Source organism: Dipodomys merriami, unplaced genomic scaffold (assembly GCF_024711535.1).
Source record: "Dipodomys merriami isolate MVZ:Mamm:240054 unplaced genomic scaffold, mDipMer1.0.p SCAF_14, whole genome shotgun sequence".
Lineage (NCBI taxonomy): Eukaryota > Metazoa > Chordata > Mammalia > Rodentia > Heteromyidae > Dipodomys > Dipodomys merriami.
The window spans coordinates 31975990-31990473 of NW_027202715.1; the positions used below are offsets into that span (position 1 = coordinate 31975990).

Here is a 14484-nt window from a genome sequence, read left to right on the forward strand (position 1 = left end):
AGAGTCAAGGATGGCATCTCCCTAATTATCTCTTACCTAATAGTTCTGGGCACTACACAAGAACAGCAGCCATCACGTGCTAAAAGGTTCTCTGTGTCCAGTTCACATAGTGTTTGATTGTTCAAAATTTTGCCTGCATTAATCCCTAACCCACTGGGATCTCCCATAAATTGAGATCATGTTCCCATAACCAGAGAAAGGGCATGCCTGGCTCACTAAAAGCATTTCAGAATCTTGTCAAATGATCTAAAGATGTAAATAGGGAAATCAAATAATTAGCTTGCGCTACTGCCAGTTATTTCAATATAAATAAACAACAAACAAAAAAGAATACAGATTTCACTTGTCAAAGAATAAATGGTAAATCATGACGATCAAAAATGGGGAAATGGCTAAGAAAGAAATTATTATATGCTAAACCTGGGAAAGGATTCTTTTGGGAAAGGGAGGTATTATTTAGAACCCAAAGATGACAAACAGTGGCTTTTCCAATTCTATCTGGAAACTATGTCTTTACTATCCTGATCAAGTCTTACTCCTGTGACAGAGGAATAACTCTACATACATAATCAGGGTCCCCTGACCTCAAAAAGGCCTGTTTTTATAGATCCTGGTATACAACAGGGAAAGGAAGATCCTATTCATTAAAGGAATCTGGTAATTAGCATTCAGAGAAGAGATTAATCAAAGCGCTCTGGCAGGGCTACAGCCACATCTATTTTGCTAAGAAGACAAACTCAAATTTATCTTCTATTTATAAACCTTAGGAGCTTTTCTCTTTAGTATACAAAAAGCCAGCACTAAGGAGTTAAGGACTGAAAATTGCACATACTTATAAAAGCCAAACATTTATTAAGCACTTACTGTTTATAAAGTATTATACTAGCATTGAGGGAAGAGAAGACACTGCATGAAAGGAAATATACTCACTTACCTGACTTGTACAATGATGACCCGTTTATCACCTTTATAATGACAAAGTAAATAGTAATAAAAACTCCACTGTTAAGTCCAGTCACTTCGCTGTGCCTTCTTCCTTTAGCAAACTCCAACCCTGTCCTGCCCTTGGCTCTGACAGACCCTTAAGCTGTGACAGAACACTATCTCTGCCTCCCTCCTCTCACTCCCATCCAATCTTTCAGAGTCAACCCCATCAGCTCTACAACCCGGGTCTGTCTCCCTGCTTCCACCTAGAGTCCCCTAAAATCACTTCTGTGCGCAAAAGCCTTAGTCTTAGATGTCACTGCAAGAAATAACTGAAGCTCTTCTTCACTAGACCCCGCCAAAGTCCCAGGCCAGCTGGCTGCAGCTACCAACCTGATCCCCTCTCTTCCTCTTCTAATCCCCACTCATCCAGCTAGCATTACTGCCTACTTGTTGACTCCCACTGGTCATCTCACCAGTTCTCAAATATACCAAGCACACTCCAACCAGAGGGCCTTTGCACTTAAGGGCTAATCTTCAGGAATAGTCTTCACAGATACTTCCATAGTTCACCCCTTTGCCTTCTTAAAGTCTTCTCCCAATTATCTTTCATATCAACTGACCTCCATCTTTCCTACTGTACTGCTTCACACAGTTTACTTAATGTCTGTGTGGCCTGAAGCGGGGAGGGGCAGGGGGCATTTTAGGTACTTGGGCTTGGGATAGGACAAGCCATGATGGAGATAGTGCCTGACAGATGTTGCAGCCCCAGCTGTGTGGGAGGCTCAAGTAGGAAGTCTGTACGAGCTCCTGAGTTGGAGACCAGCCTGGGCAGCCCAGTAGGACTCTGTCTTGAAAACAAGAACAAATAAACAAAACAAAGCAAAAAAAAAAAAAAAAGAAAGAAAACAAAGCCACACTGGAAGTATGATTAGGTAATTGTCTGGGAGTTTCCAAGAAGAAGTAGGTAGCTGTCCTAAAAGAGTAGGAGAGAAGAAGAGGTGGGGCTCATGGAGAGACTCTAGGCTACGAGATAACACTGAAGGGTGTGCCTGGCACCTGTCAGACCTGAAAGCAAGGATTAGTAAAAAGTGAGTTATGGTTAAAGGTACAGAGAAGAATTTTTAAGGGTCAGCACTGCTGGTAGCAATCATGGCCTGTGACGGCATATTAGCCATGGTAGATTCAAATGCTGAGATGGGCAGGGGGTGGGGGGTATAACCTAGTAGCTGAACAAAGTGAAACAAGGGCAAAGCCACCAAAGGGGGAAGGTGGGAGTAATGAGCTGGAGTAAGCTCTGAAGCCCCAGTGGAAGGGGAGCTTGGGGGTAGTTGCTGGAGTTAGGCCTGCCTCCACCCCGGGCTGAAGTGTCACACTGTCACAACGTGACAGGCAACACAAGCTGGCAGAAGGCAGGCATCAGCTTGCCCAGAACAAATCATCGGCTCCCATGTGGAGGGACACATTTCTCCACATAGCTCAGAGCAAGAGAGAAGCACAGAACAACCCTGTACCCTGGCACTAGTTTGTCCCACAAAGGTCTGTCTATATTGTTTGTATAGGTTGAGTATCCATTATCCAAAATACTTGGGACTGGAAACATTCCTGACTTTAGATATTTTTCAAGTTGTTTGCATGTAAATAATGAGATATCTTGAAGATGAGACCTAAATCTAAACACAAAATTCACCTCTCTCTCTCTCTCTCTCTCTCTCACACACACACACACACACACACACACACACACACACACACACACACACACACACACACACACACACACACACACACACACACACACACACACACACACACACACACAATCTCATAGAGATAAGCTGAAGGTATAATTTCATATGATATTCTCAATTCACTTACATTTTGGCTGTGACATGTCACACGAGGCCAGTATGGAAATTCCCACAGAGGCCTCTTGTCATCCAAGTTTTGGATTTTGGTGCTTTTTTTTTTTTTATTTCCTATTTTCAGGTTAGGGGTGGATCAACCGACTTTCCTTGCTAGAAGTCAGAAAGTTTGTCTCATTCTTTTCTATCTTCCCTTTTATAGGTAGATTATATATTGCCCAGGGGCAGAGCAAGGCCCTGGGTTAAAATCTCCAACACTGCAAGTAAATAAGCTTATTTATTTATAAATAAAGGTAAACTTACTGGGATAACTCCAAGAAATGCCAAAAATATGCCACAGCGGTGTCTCCCGAGGCGCTGTGCCTGAGGACTGCGCAGTTGAACGGGAGGCCCAGCCAGGCCATCCTCACACACACCTAAGTCCACAAAGGGAAACACGGGTGCACTGTTTTAGAGTGAATCATTAGTGGCTAATTCCTAATACGTGCCTTCCTCTTGTTGCCACGCCTTCAAGAAGGCTTCAGACTTCACCCTCAGACTACACTAAATAAAACAAACTACCAATTGGGTTCTTAAGAACACAGGGGCTCTACAGAGAGTTTCCATGAAAACAAGGTTCCTCATACATACACTAATGTAAGGAACTGGACAATTCCTGCAAATGTCACACTCACCTTCAGAAAGTTCTGGTACATTCTGCTTGGAAGGAAGACATCCTCAACCTGCCTTCTAGACTTTAGGTGTGCACTTTTGTGCTGTGGCTGCTTTTTCCTGGCACCCTTATGAACAGGCTACTTCACCAAGATTCTGGTCTTTGAATTTAACTGCAGTGGGTTCAGATGCAGGGCACCTTAGCAGAGGGTATTAATTTTCTTTGGCCTCTATAACCATTAACAACAAACTGGATAACTTTGAACAAGAGAAATGTATTCTCTCACTCTGGAGGGCAGAAGGTTGAACTAAAGTTGCCAGCAGGCCCACACCCGCGCTGGGTCTGGGGAACCATCCATGCCCTACCTCTCAACCACCTGGTTGGCATTCCTTCATCATGCTTGGCTTGTGGCCCCATCACTTCACATGATGGAGTTGGGTTTTGGTCTCCACACTGCCATCTCCTCGGCATGTCAATCCTGCGGCTCTCAGAAGGACCTGTGACTGTGTATTTAGAGCTTCCCTGGGTATGCCAGCAGAAGCTCTACTTCTCCAAACTCAGGACTATCTTTGGCTTGAACATATTTACTCTTCTCCAAGATATCCAAATGCCATAACTTCTATGGTCTCGCTTCTACACTGGATTTTTCTTGGGCTATCATTTCAAGATCAGTATGTCTTTATCCTTTTTTTTTTTTTGTCCTAGAGCTAGAACTTGAACTCAGAGCCTGGGAGCTGTTCCTGAGCTTTTTTGCTTGAGGCTAGTGGTTTACCACTTGAGTTTGGAAGTTCATTGGAGATAAAAGTCTCACAATCTTTACTGCCTAGGCTGGCTTTGAAATGTGATCCTCAGTCCTCAAGATAGCTAGGATTACTAGCCACAAACATCTGGCCAGTAAAACCATAAATCTGGGCCTAGCTACTCAGGAGGCTGAGATCTGAGAATCACAGTTCAAAGCCAACCTGGGCAGGAAAGTCCTTGAGACTCTTATCTCCAATAAACCACTCAGAAAACCAGAAGTGGCACTGTGGCTTAAGTGGTAGAGCACTTGCCCTGAGCTGAAGAGCTCAGGGACAGCACCCAGGCCCAGAGTTCAAGCCCCACAACCAACAAAAAAACAAACCCATAAATCTGTATTTCTTCATTGCAGCTTTTACACTAGTTTATTTCCAGGAAAAGCTTTTCATATGTCATTAGTGGAATTATTTCCCTCTTTTTTCTATGGATTCCTCTCCATATTCCTCTGTAGAGCAAAACAATATTTTGAAGTATCCACTAAGAAAACCATGGTCTTCCTTGCAAACATACAGATCATAAAAAGAAAGATAGGGGTACACAAATTAATCAGAAAGTCTGATAGGTGGCAGGTCATTCACAACCATAGATAATAATAAGAATCTGAGATGCTAACAATAACCAGATGCATATTCATGTATTAATAAGAAACTTTTATTCAAAAGTCCTCTGTAACTCCATATAACTTTCAGCAAATTAAGACAGCACTTAGCCCAGCAAAGGCCCTTAATAATTAGCATTCAACGACTGAGTGGACTCAGTCATTAGGAGTAGCTACTGAGTACTTCCTCTTAATGCCTCATTAAGTTTCCATGTTTGGCTCTTATCCAACTATAACAAATATGGAACCAGGAATGACAGGCTAGCAACGTGAACTTATACCTTATTATTCCAGAGTTATTAAGGAAGAGTTTTGTTTCTAAAACACATACTGCACTGAGCACGTAATTGTTGGATATGTATCTGACAATAAGCAATGCATGAGTTAAGTGATGAAGAAAATTATGCAAAAGGGAGGATACCTGGAATAAGATGTGCCATTGTGTGAAATAGTAGATAATATATGTTTGCTTTAAATGAAAGCAAAAATCAGTTGGGACTGCTGTTATAAACCATTACATAAGACATTACATAGCAAACTATCTCTTTCCCCCTACCATGTGTGAGTGTAACCCAGGACATTAAACAACATGATAGGTTAAATCTGGGCTACAACATCATGAGAGGAAGAGAGAGAGAGAGAGAGAGAGAGAGAGAGAGAGAGAGAGAGAGAGAGAGAGAGAGAGAGAGAGAGAGAGAGAGAGAGAGAGAGAGAGAGAGAGAGTGTATGTATGTGAGTGAGTGTGTGTGTGTGTGTGTGTGTGTGTGTGTGTGTGTGTGTGTGTTACTGGGGTTTGAAAGCAGAGCTATGAGTTTACTAGTCAGGGATAGAGTTGAAGCCATACTTTCAGATATTTTGTTCTATTTTGGGGGGTTGGGTCATGACATTTTTCTGGGCTTGCTTGGACCACAATCCAATTTATACTTCCGACTGTAGCTAAGATGATAGGCATGCACAACTGCACTCAGCTTTTTTTTTTTTTGGGTCCGGTTGTGGGGCTTGAACTCTGGGCCTGGGCACTGTCCCTCAGCTCTTCAGCTCAAGGCTAGCGCTCTACCACTTGAGCCACAGCACCACTTCTGGCTTTTTTCTTTTTTCTTATGTGGTGCTGAGGAATCGAACCCAGGGCCTCAGGCATACATGGCAAGCGCTCTACCACTGAGCCACCTTCCCAGCCCCTGCACTCAGCTTTTTCTCTTAAGATATGGTCTCAGAAACTTTTGCTTGACCTGGCCTCAAACTGTGGTCCCCAAATCTCCACCTCCTAAGTAGCTAGATATTGGGTACATTTTATCATAAAGATGCTATACAAAGGGGCTACAGTTACATGAGTAAGTTAATAAGTACATTTCTTGTTAAGCATTGTTACCCCCTCCTTTGTTTTTCTCCTACCATCCCTTCTCTCCCTCACCTTCCCCCACTCCTCCCCTCCCAAGTTGTAAAGTTCATTTCCAACATAGTGTCTTGTGACACTATGTTGCAATGGGTCATCCTGTGTCCTTGTTTCAGCATTTTGTTATTCCCCTTCCCCTCCCCAAGTTAGATAAATGTATATACAAGATGCAGGGTAGCAAAATCCAATACAGTTACAACAAGGGATACACCATAGGGGGGAGAACATACAAAAGTAACAAAAGAAAATCACATAGTACATTAAAAACAACAGCAGCAAAGAAAGCTCTCTTGTGTCCATATCTTGAGGTTCACTTCGCTTAGCATCATCTTATATGGTCATATGTTCATAGCTTTTGAGCTTTTTTGCTCATCTGATAAGATTATCCTAGATGTATACTAACTATTGCAAATAAGGGAAACCATGGGATCTGTATTTCTTTGGGTCTGGCTTACTTCACTTAATATGATTTTTTCCAAGTCTTTCCATTTCCTAACAAATGGGGCAGTGTCCTTCTTCTGATGGAAGCATAGACTAGAATGGCTATAATCAAGAAATCTAATAACAACAGATGCTGGAGGGGATGTGGCCAAAAGGGAACCCTTGGCACTGTTTGTGGGAGTGTAAACTTGTTCAAACACTCTGAAAAGCAGTATGGAGGTTCCTGAAAAGACTCCACATAGAGCTCCCCTATGACCCAGTAATCCTACTTCTGGGCATTTACCCAAATGATCACCAACAAGGCCAAACTAAAGCTACCAGCACAACTATGTTTATCGCAGCATTATTCACCATAGCTAGGATACAGAAACAACCCAGATACCCCTCAGTAGATGAATGGATCAAGAAAATGTGATACACACACACACACACACACACACACACACACACTAGAATGCTTATAGAAAATATTAAAGTCAATATATTTGCTCAAATAATTGTTCATGGCAAACTATTTATATGACAAAGTTACCAAACTATCTAGGCAATCTTCACTGTGGTTTGGTTAAGTGTGGTAACTCTTCACCAGAACACTGTGCAGTCACTTCAAAGAATGAAGTGCTATTTGTACAGAGCCACAGGCCTGCGATACAGAACTATACTACTGATTCCATTTAAAAACTTATTTATCTATCAAAGATATGCAGATATACATTCATATGTACATGTGCATATGCCTATGTAAATAAACCAGAATACAAACACACCAACCTAGGCTATGGAAGAATATGGACAGAGAACCAAAAAGTACAAAAGAATGACTTTTGTTTATACATTAAGGTCATATGTCATTTGCTCTTCCAAAACTAAAAATTAAGAGTGCAAAGGAGCAGAGGAAAAAGTGGGAGAAGATGACCTACACAGTAGACTTAGGGCCATCTGGAAGAGCCGGCCTAGAATTCAGAATGCACAGCCTGTCTACTTGAGATTGCCGCTCCTCTCCTCTTTGGAAAACTACCTTGCTGGGAACCTGCCCACTGGCTTCCAAGGAGAGTCCTGAGTTGCCCAACAGGAAAGCACACAGTAAGGTGGTAGGACCTGGTGAGCAGGTAAGCTCCTGGGCTCCTCCTCAAACCCTGCAGGCACGGTGGTTCCCAGTCCTAGGGTTGAGCTCATTCTCCCCTCCCCAGCCTGGAGCCCTGAAACTTGTCTAAGTGACTGAGTATGCCTGAAAAAGTCCCATCCTACAAAGACCTAAAGATGCTTGCTGCCAATACAGCCCTTTCTCTTTCTAACCCAGAATCTGAACTGAAAAAAAAGAGATAGGCCTTCTAGAATACAAACAATTTTTTTTCTCCGTTATAATGTTACAAAAGCAGTAAAGACATCAGCATGCAAAGGGCTCCTATTTCTGGATCACGTGTCCCAAACCCCAGACTAGAAAGACACCTGGCGTTCTCTGTAGTCTGAGCTCCTCCAATCAGCAAAGAAGCCTTCCTGCTTCCTTCTGATGCCAGAAGCAGGGGTGAATGTGGGATGCTGGAAGCTGGGCACAGTGGCTCAAGCCTATAATCCTAACCCACCTGGGAGGCAGAAATCAAGAAGTGAAGCTCAAGGCCAGTCCTGCCAAGAGGAGTGGGGGTAGGGGGAAAAGAGACCCTATCTGAAAAATAACTAAATCAAAAAGGGCTGATTGAGGCAGGGCTCCAGTTGGTAGAGCGCTTGCCTAGTAAATAGTACTGAAGGAATAAACAGAACTGGTTCCAAGCCCAATGCCAGTGGCTCACGCCTGTAATCCTAGCTACTCAGGAGGGTGAGATCTGAGGATTGCCGTTCAAAGCCAGCCTGGGCAGGAAAAATCTGTGAAACTCTAATCTCCAATAAACCACCAGAAAACCGAAGTGGAGCTGTAGCTCAAGTGGTAGAGCGCTAGCCTTGAGCTGAAGAGTTGAGGGATAACACCCAGGCCCAGAGTTCAAGCCCCACGACCAACAACAACAACAACAAAAAATGGGTTCCTAAATACTATTCACTTTATTCATTTCCATCCCAAGATGCTCTGTGCCACCAATACTCTAATTTCCTCCTTAGAACTCTTTCCATTAAATTGTGTGCTTTGTAACACTAAACTTTGTTCAAGACAACATCTGTGAAAACAGGTGTTGAAACACCTCAGTCTATGAGACGGTGTCTGAAAACCATGTTTGAAGGCACTACTCTGAGGAAATGCTCTGAAGTGGGGCATCAGGTCTTTTGATTATTTGTGGTGCAGTAGTGGGGTTTGAACTCAGGACCTGGGCACTGACCCTGAGCTTTTTCACTCGAGGCTGATGTTCTACCAGCTGAATCATAGTTCTACTTCCAGTTTTTTGCTCACTAAATGAAGAGTCTCACGGACACTGCTGCCTGGGCTGGTCCTGAACCGCAATCCTCAGATCTCAGCCTCCTGAGTAGTTAGTATTAGAATGGGCGGCAGTCACGGTCACCCTGCTGAGAGTCCTGTTTTGTTTCATCTATCCCTATTTTCTATTTACTCTATTTCAAACTGGCTGTGCCCTTAGGACTCCATTTTTGTTCAGAATCCGAATGTTTAAGGACAATTTCAGATGGAGGTGATATATGAGCACTACAGCTGGATAGAGGTGATAGCTGTATAATAATGTCACTATAAATATCACAAAACTGTACACTTAAGAATGGTTGAAGTACAAAGACTAACTTCATTAACATGAAGACGGCACCCTATTATCTGGTTTGTGGTTGCCAGTATATTCCTCACAGATATGTCTTCAGCACATAGTTCACTCAGAGTCGGGTCCTCATGGTGACAGCTCATCAACTGAATATTCCAGTGATTATAATGCTCAGCTAAAGGTTTCTGAATCTTTTTTTTTTACCTTGTTTTGAGAGCCCTGTGTTTTATCCACTCACCAGAATGCATGCAAATCATATGATTTATGTTCAATAAAACCCTTTTGAATGTTCAAAAAAAAAAAAAAAAAAGAATGGTTGAAGTGAGTCAAGTACTAGTGGCTCATGCCAGTAATCTAAGCTACTCTGAAGACAGAGATCCAGAAGACTATGGATCAAAGCCATCCAAGGCAGAAAACTCTCCCCAGATTCTCTCTTATTTAACCAGCAACAATCTAGGCTAGAGGCAAGGCTCAAGTGGCAAAGAACCAGCCAGATGTGTGAGGGTGTGATTTCAAACTCCAGGACTAGCAAAAGGGGGGGAGGGGTCATATAGTAAAAACTTTTAAGTATTTTCTTACAGTAAGAAAATTATTTGTTTTGTTTGAACTCTGTTCAGCAGATGAGTTGAGCAGAGAGAAGTCACCACACGTGGGTTGGGGCAGGTTCCGAGGTGGCCCCCACAGTCTGAGGGGCATGTGCTTTATTTATTCTGGGACTTTCTCTACCTTCCACCTTTTGGGGGTTTGTACCAGGGCAGTCTGGGCAAGAATGGAACTGTAGCAGTGTCCTGATGAATGGTAACATCCCTGGACTACAAGGTTTGACAGGGAAAGAAGAAGATGGTGCTGGCCAGCTCTCTCTCTCTCTCTAGCCACAAAATGCAAGGCAGGATGGCAAGGCGAGCTTTTACTTCTTTTTCAAAAATTGTCTCCAGCGTATAACTAAAGTACAAACTACTAGATGAAATTACAGCTGTATATAGATACTAACATAAATTTCATATACTTTACAGAGGCCTAACTTTAGAGATAAAGAATTGGTTTTTTTTTAACTGACTTTTGTTTGTATGATACTGAGCACTGAACGTTGGATATGTTAGGTAAACTTTCCAGTATTAATCTATACCCTCAACCTTATTCTATTATAGTCATTTATATGGTTTGCACACGTGCGCACGCGTGTGTGTGTATGTGTGTGTGTGCGTGGTGCTGGGGACTCAGGTTTGAACCAGGGCTTTGTGCCTGAGCCACACCCCCAGCAAGTCCTTATTGCTGTGACTGATTTTTCAAATAGAGTCTCTTGCTTTTGCCCTGAGGCACTATTAAGTCCACTGGCCAAGTAGCTGAGAGGGCAAGTGTATATTACCATGTCAGATCCTCCATTCTCATTCTTGCAATTCTGCCTCAATCTCCAGTGGCTGTGATCAGGCTTATACCATCACATATACACACCACCACCACCACCACCACCACCACCACCACCACCATTTATATGACCAACATCTGACCTGTAGGCTTCAGTTGGCATCAAAGACTCCCGGGAGGGAGTGGGGGGAAGACCACTTGATCACTTGCAAAATAGGAAATTAATCATATGAATCAGAACCTTACAAGTAATTCTGTGTAACTCAACTTACCTTCTTGGAAAATGCTCAATAACATGGAAAAGTGCATGCAATATCTAGTATTACTACTTTTGAGCAAGTTTATGTTTAGTAAATGTACAGCTTAACTGTGTGTTTGTAAAATTAAGTATATCATAGCTATATATGCACAAGAAGTAAGAATTTAGGCTATGTATCAAACTGATTAAAATATTACCCTTGTGACTTCATTCTGATATATTTGCATAGTTCAATACTTATTATAATGAATATATCACTTTTTATAATGTTATGAGCACAAGGAGATGTTTAAGGATGGATGCCCTGCGCAAACATACATACACACACCATTTCTCTATTCTACTAAAAAGCAAACAAACAAACAAACAAACCTGTCATACCCACAGCCATCCTCTATTAGAAATAGCAACTAAAAGGACAGACCTGGGAGCATACAGGCTAAATTTAGCAGATGTATCAACCTTAGGGCCCCTTTGAAAAGCAGTCCCTAAAATAGTTACAGTCATTTGAAGTGAAACTTCATAGGCCTATCACTCTGGGCTTCAATTATGAGCATCTAGTTTTATCCAATGGTCACAGGAACCACATATTATTAAAAATAACAGCACTGCAGAAAGCTCTCTGATGTAATCTCTAGGCAAACAGCACAATGTTTTCTGTATTTCTAGTGAAACACTACATACTGTTTCATATGGGACAAAGGTCAAAGTCTTTACAAGTGAGTGATTAACTTCAGGGATCATAATAAATTTAAAATAGATTTTGGAGCAGAAAGTTTTATTAAAAGAAAAAAAAAATATATATATATATAGAACTTTCATTCAAAGGTACTTTGTAATATAAACCAATCCACTCAGCAACAATTTGGATCCAGTCCTACCTGCTTCACAGATGAGAACATACAGACTCACAAAAAAAGAGTGACCTGCAGTGAGATCTCTATATTACCATTCCAATCCTATCATAACAGACATTATCTTAACCTTATCATTACAGTGTTAAAGATGAATAGAGACAAAAGACCCACTTCTTCTAACTTGGAAAGATTTCTATGGTAATTATCTTTTATCAACATTGTGCAATTCAGGCAGGATTTCTTACAAATTTCCATTCATCTCTTCCCCTTAAATATTTTACAGATAGTCCTTTAATAAAACAAAAACATAGTTTCTTCTATGTTTGCAAATAAGGGAAACCATAGGACAACATGAGATAAGCTACGGGACAACATGCAACAAGAGATGCACACATCTATAATTTAGAGACTTGGAATGTAGAAATTGTTTATAGAAGTTACAACATGTTTTTGTTTTTGTTGTTGTTTTGTGGGTTGTGGGGCTTGAACTATAGGCCTGGGGCTGTCCCTCAGCTCTTCACCTCAAGGCTAGCACGCCACTTCCGGTTTTCTGAGTGGTTTCCTGGAGATAAGAGTTTCACAGACTTTCCTGCCCAGGAAAGTCTTTGAACCGTGATCCTCAGATCTCAGCCTCCTGAGTAGCTAGGATTACAGGCGTGAAGTCACCATGCCTGGCCCACAACATGTTTTGTTTTGTTTTTTATCCTTAAGAAAAGATGTGTAACTCTGCTTTATGCTACTCTTCATTTGGTTTTCAAAATTGTCTTAAATACATTGTCTCTATTCATATTGCTCTACTGATACACACATCAAACAGTCTATATATCAGTAATAGATTACTAAAATGTATGTATCGCTTTTTTTCAGAAAGGCAAGAATACCTTTTTATTTCCCACCATAAAATAAAATACTATCTAAAGGGAACGGGGTCTGCCTCAGGGCTAATATTTTGAACATACTTGTTTAGACCTGAAGTACCCTTAAATCATAGTGGTTAGCATAGTACTCTATAGCAATTTCCTCAATCGAACCTTAGTCCCCAAGGTAAGGGTAGTAGGAAGTGGGGCCTTTAGGAGGTGATTCTAGAAGGGAGGAAGATACTTCATGAATAGGATCACTGCCCTCACAACAGAGATCCCAGGAAGCTCCCAAGTCTCTTCTACAAGAGAGGTTATACTGAGAAGATCGCACACTTAGGAGGAAGACACTCCATTGGTCTTGGACTTCTGTCCTTGCCTCCAGAAAAAATGAGAAATAAATTTCTGTTGTTTGCAAGTCACTGTGTCTGTGACAATTTGCTAAATCAGCCAAACACCCCAGGACACACACAGATTTTGGAATCTGCAAGACTTCCCACTTCCCTGATGCCTTCCCTCAGAGAGACCATGTTGAGTAAGCAGCCTAACACTGAGCTGCTTGTTTATCTTAAAATGAAAATAAATAAAAACAACCTCTGAGGATTTAAAAAACTTTTCTAACATTATTTCAAATAATTTTGAATTGACAAAAAAAGGTGCAACAAGAATAGAGGAAAAATGCTCAACCTCCCTAGCCATAAAAGAAATGCAAATCAAAACAACATTGAGATACCACCTCACCCCAGTTATAATGTCTATAATCAAGAACTCTAACAACAACAGATGCTGGAGGGGATGTGGACAGAAGGGAACCCTACTGCATTGTTGGTGGGGAATGTAAACTTGTTCAACCACTTTGGAAAGCAGTATGGAGGTTCCTCAAAAGACTCCACATAGAGCTCCCCCTATGACCCAACAATCCTACTTTTGGGCATTTACCCGAATGATCACAAACAAGACCATACTAAAGCTACCAGCACAACTATGTTTATTGCAGCATTATTTACCATAGCTAAGATCTGGAACCAACCCAGATGCCCCTCAGTAGATGAATGGATCAAGAAAATGCGGTATATATATATACAATGGAATTCTATGCCTCCATCAGAAAGAATGACATTGCCCCATTTGTTAGGAAATGGAAAGACTTGGAAAAAATTATATTAAGGGAAGTAAGCCAGGCCCAAAGAAACATAGGTCCCATTGCTTCCCTTATTTGCAATAACTAGTACATGTCTGAGACAAGCAGAAAGTCAGATAAGTTGATGTTCAGAGAAATGAACCCCAAGATAAGTACTCTAATGTTTTTTCTTTCTTGCTATTGTTTCTAACATATTTATAAGATATTTCTTTGTTGCTTTGTATGTCCCTCCCCCTCATTATAATCCCTGTTTTCACTGTATTTGATGTTGGTATAATTTGTAGAGGGGAAGGAGAAAAACAAATCGTTTAAATAGGGATACAGGTGGACCCACTGCAACAATGAGATGTACAAGTCGTTATGTTGAAAAATGAACTTTACAACTTTGGTAGGGGGAGTAGCGGGGAGGATTGGGGGGGGGGACGGGGAGAGGATGGGAAGGGGAAACAAAGGAGGAGGCTACAATGCTTGATAAGAAATGTACTCATTATCTTGCCCATGTAATTGTAACCCCTCTGTACAGTATTTTCACAATAATAAAAAAAGAAAGAAAGAAAGAAAAAATTAAATAAAAATCTAAAAATTGTTTTAAAAATTGCAGAGGAAACTGAGGCATAGCCTTCCTTAGTTTTATCTAGTAA

The 14484-nt window shown here is 41.4% G+C and overlaps 1 protein-coding gene across 15 annotated transcripts in view; it reads right to left on the reverse strand.

The window, feature by feature from the left end:
* The window catches only part of Sgms1 (sphingomyelin synthase 1), a 263136-nt gene that overhangs the window by 52902 nt on the left and 195750 nt on the right, over nt 1-14484 (reverse strand). The window contains exon 1 of one of the 15 annotated variants that reach the window (XM_070021121.1): nt 3093-3111. The exons of the other annotated variants lie outside the window; for them this stretch is intronic. The gene's annotated coding sequence lies outside the window, so the exon portion shown is untranslated. Of the gene's footprint in view, nt 1-3092; nt 3112-14484 lie in introns of those variants that run through there. 15 annotated transcript variants of the gene reach the window in all.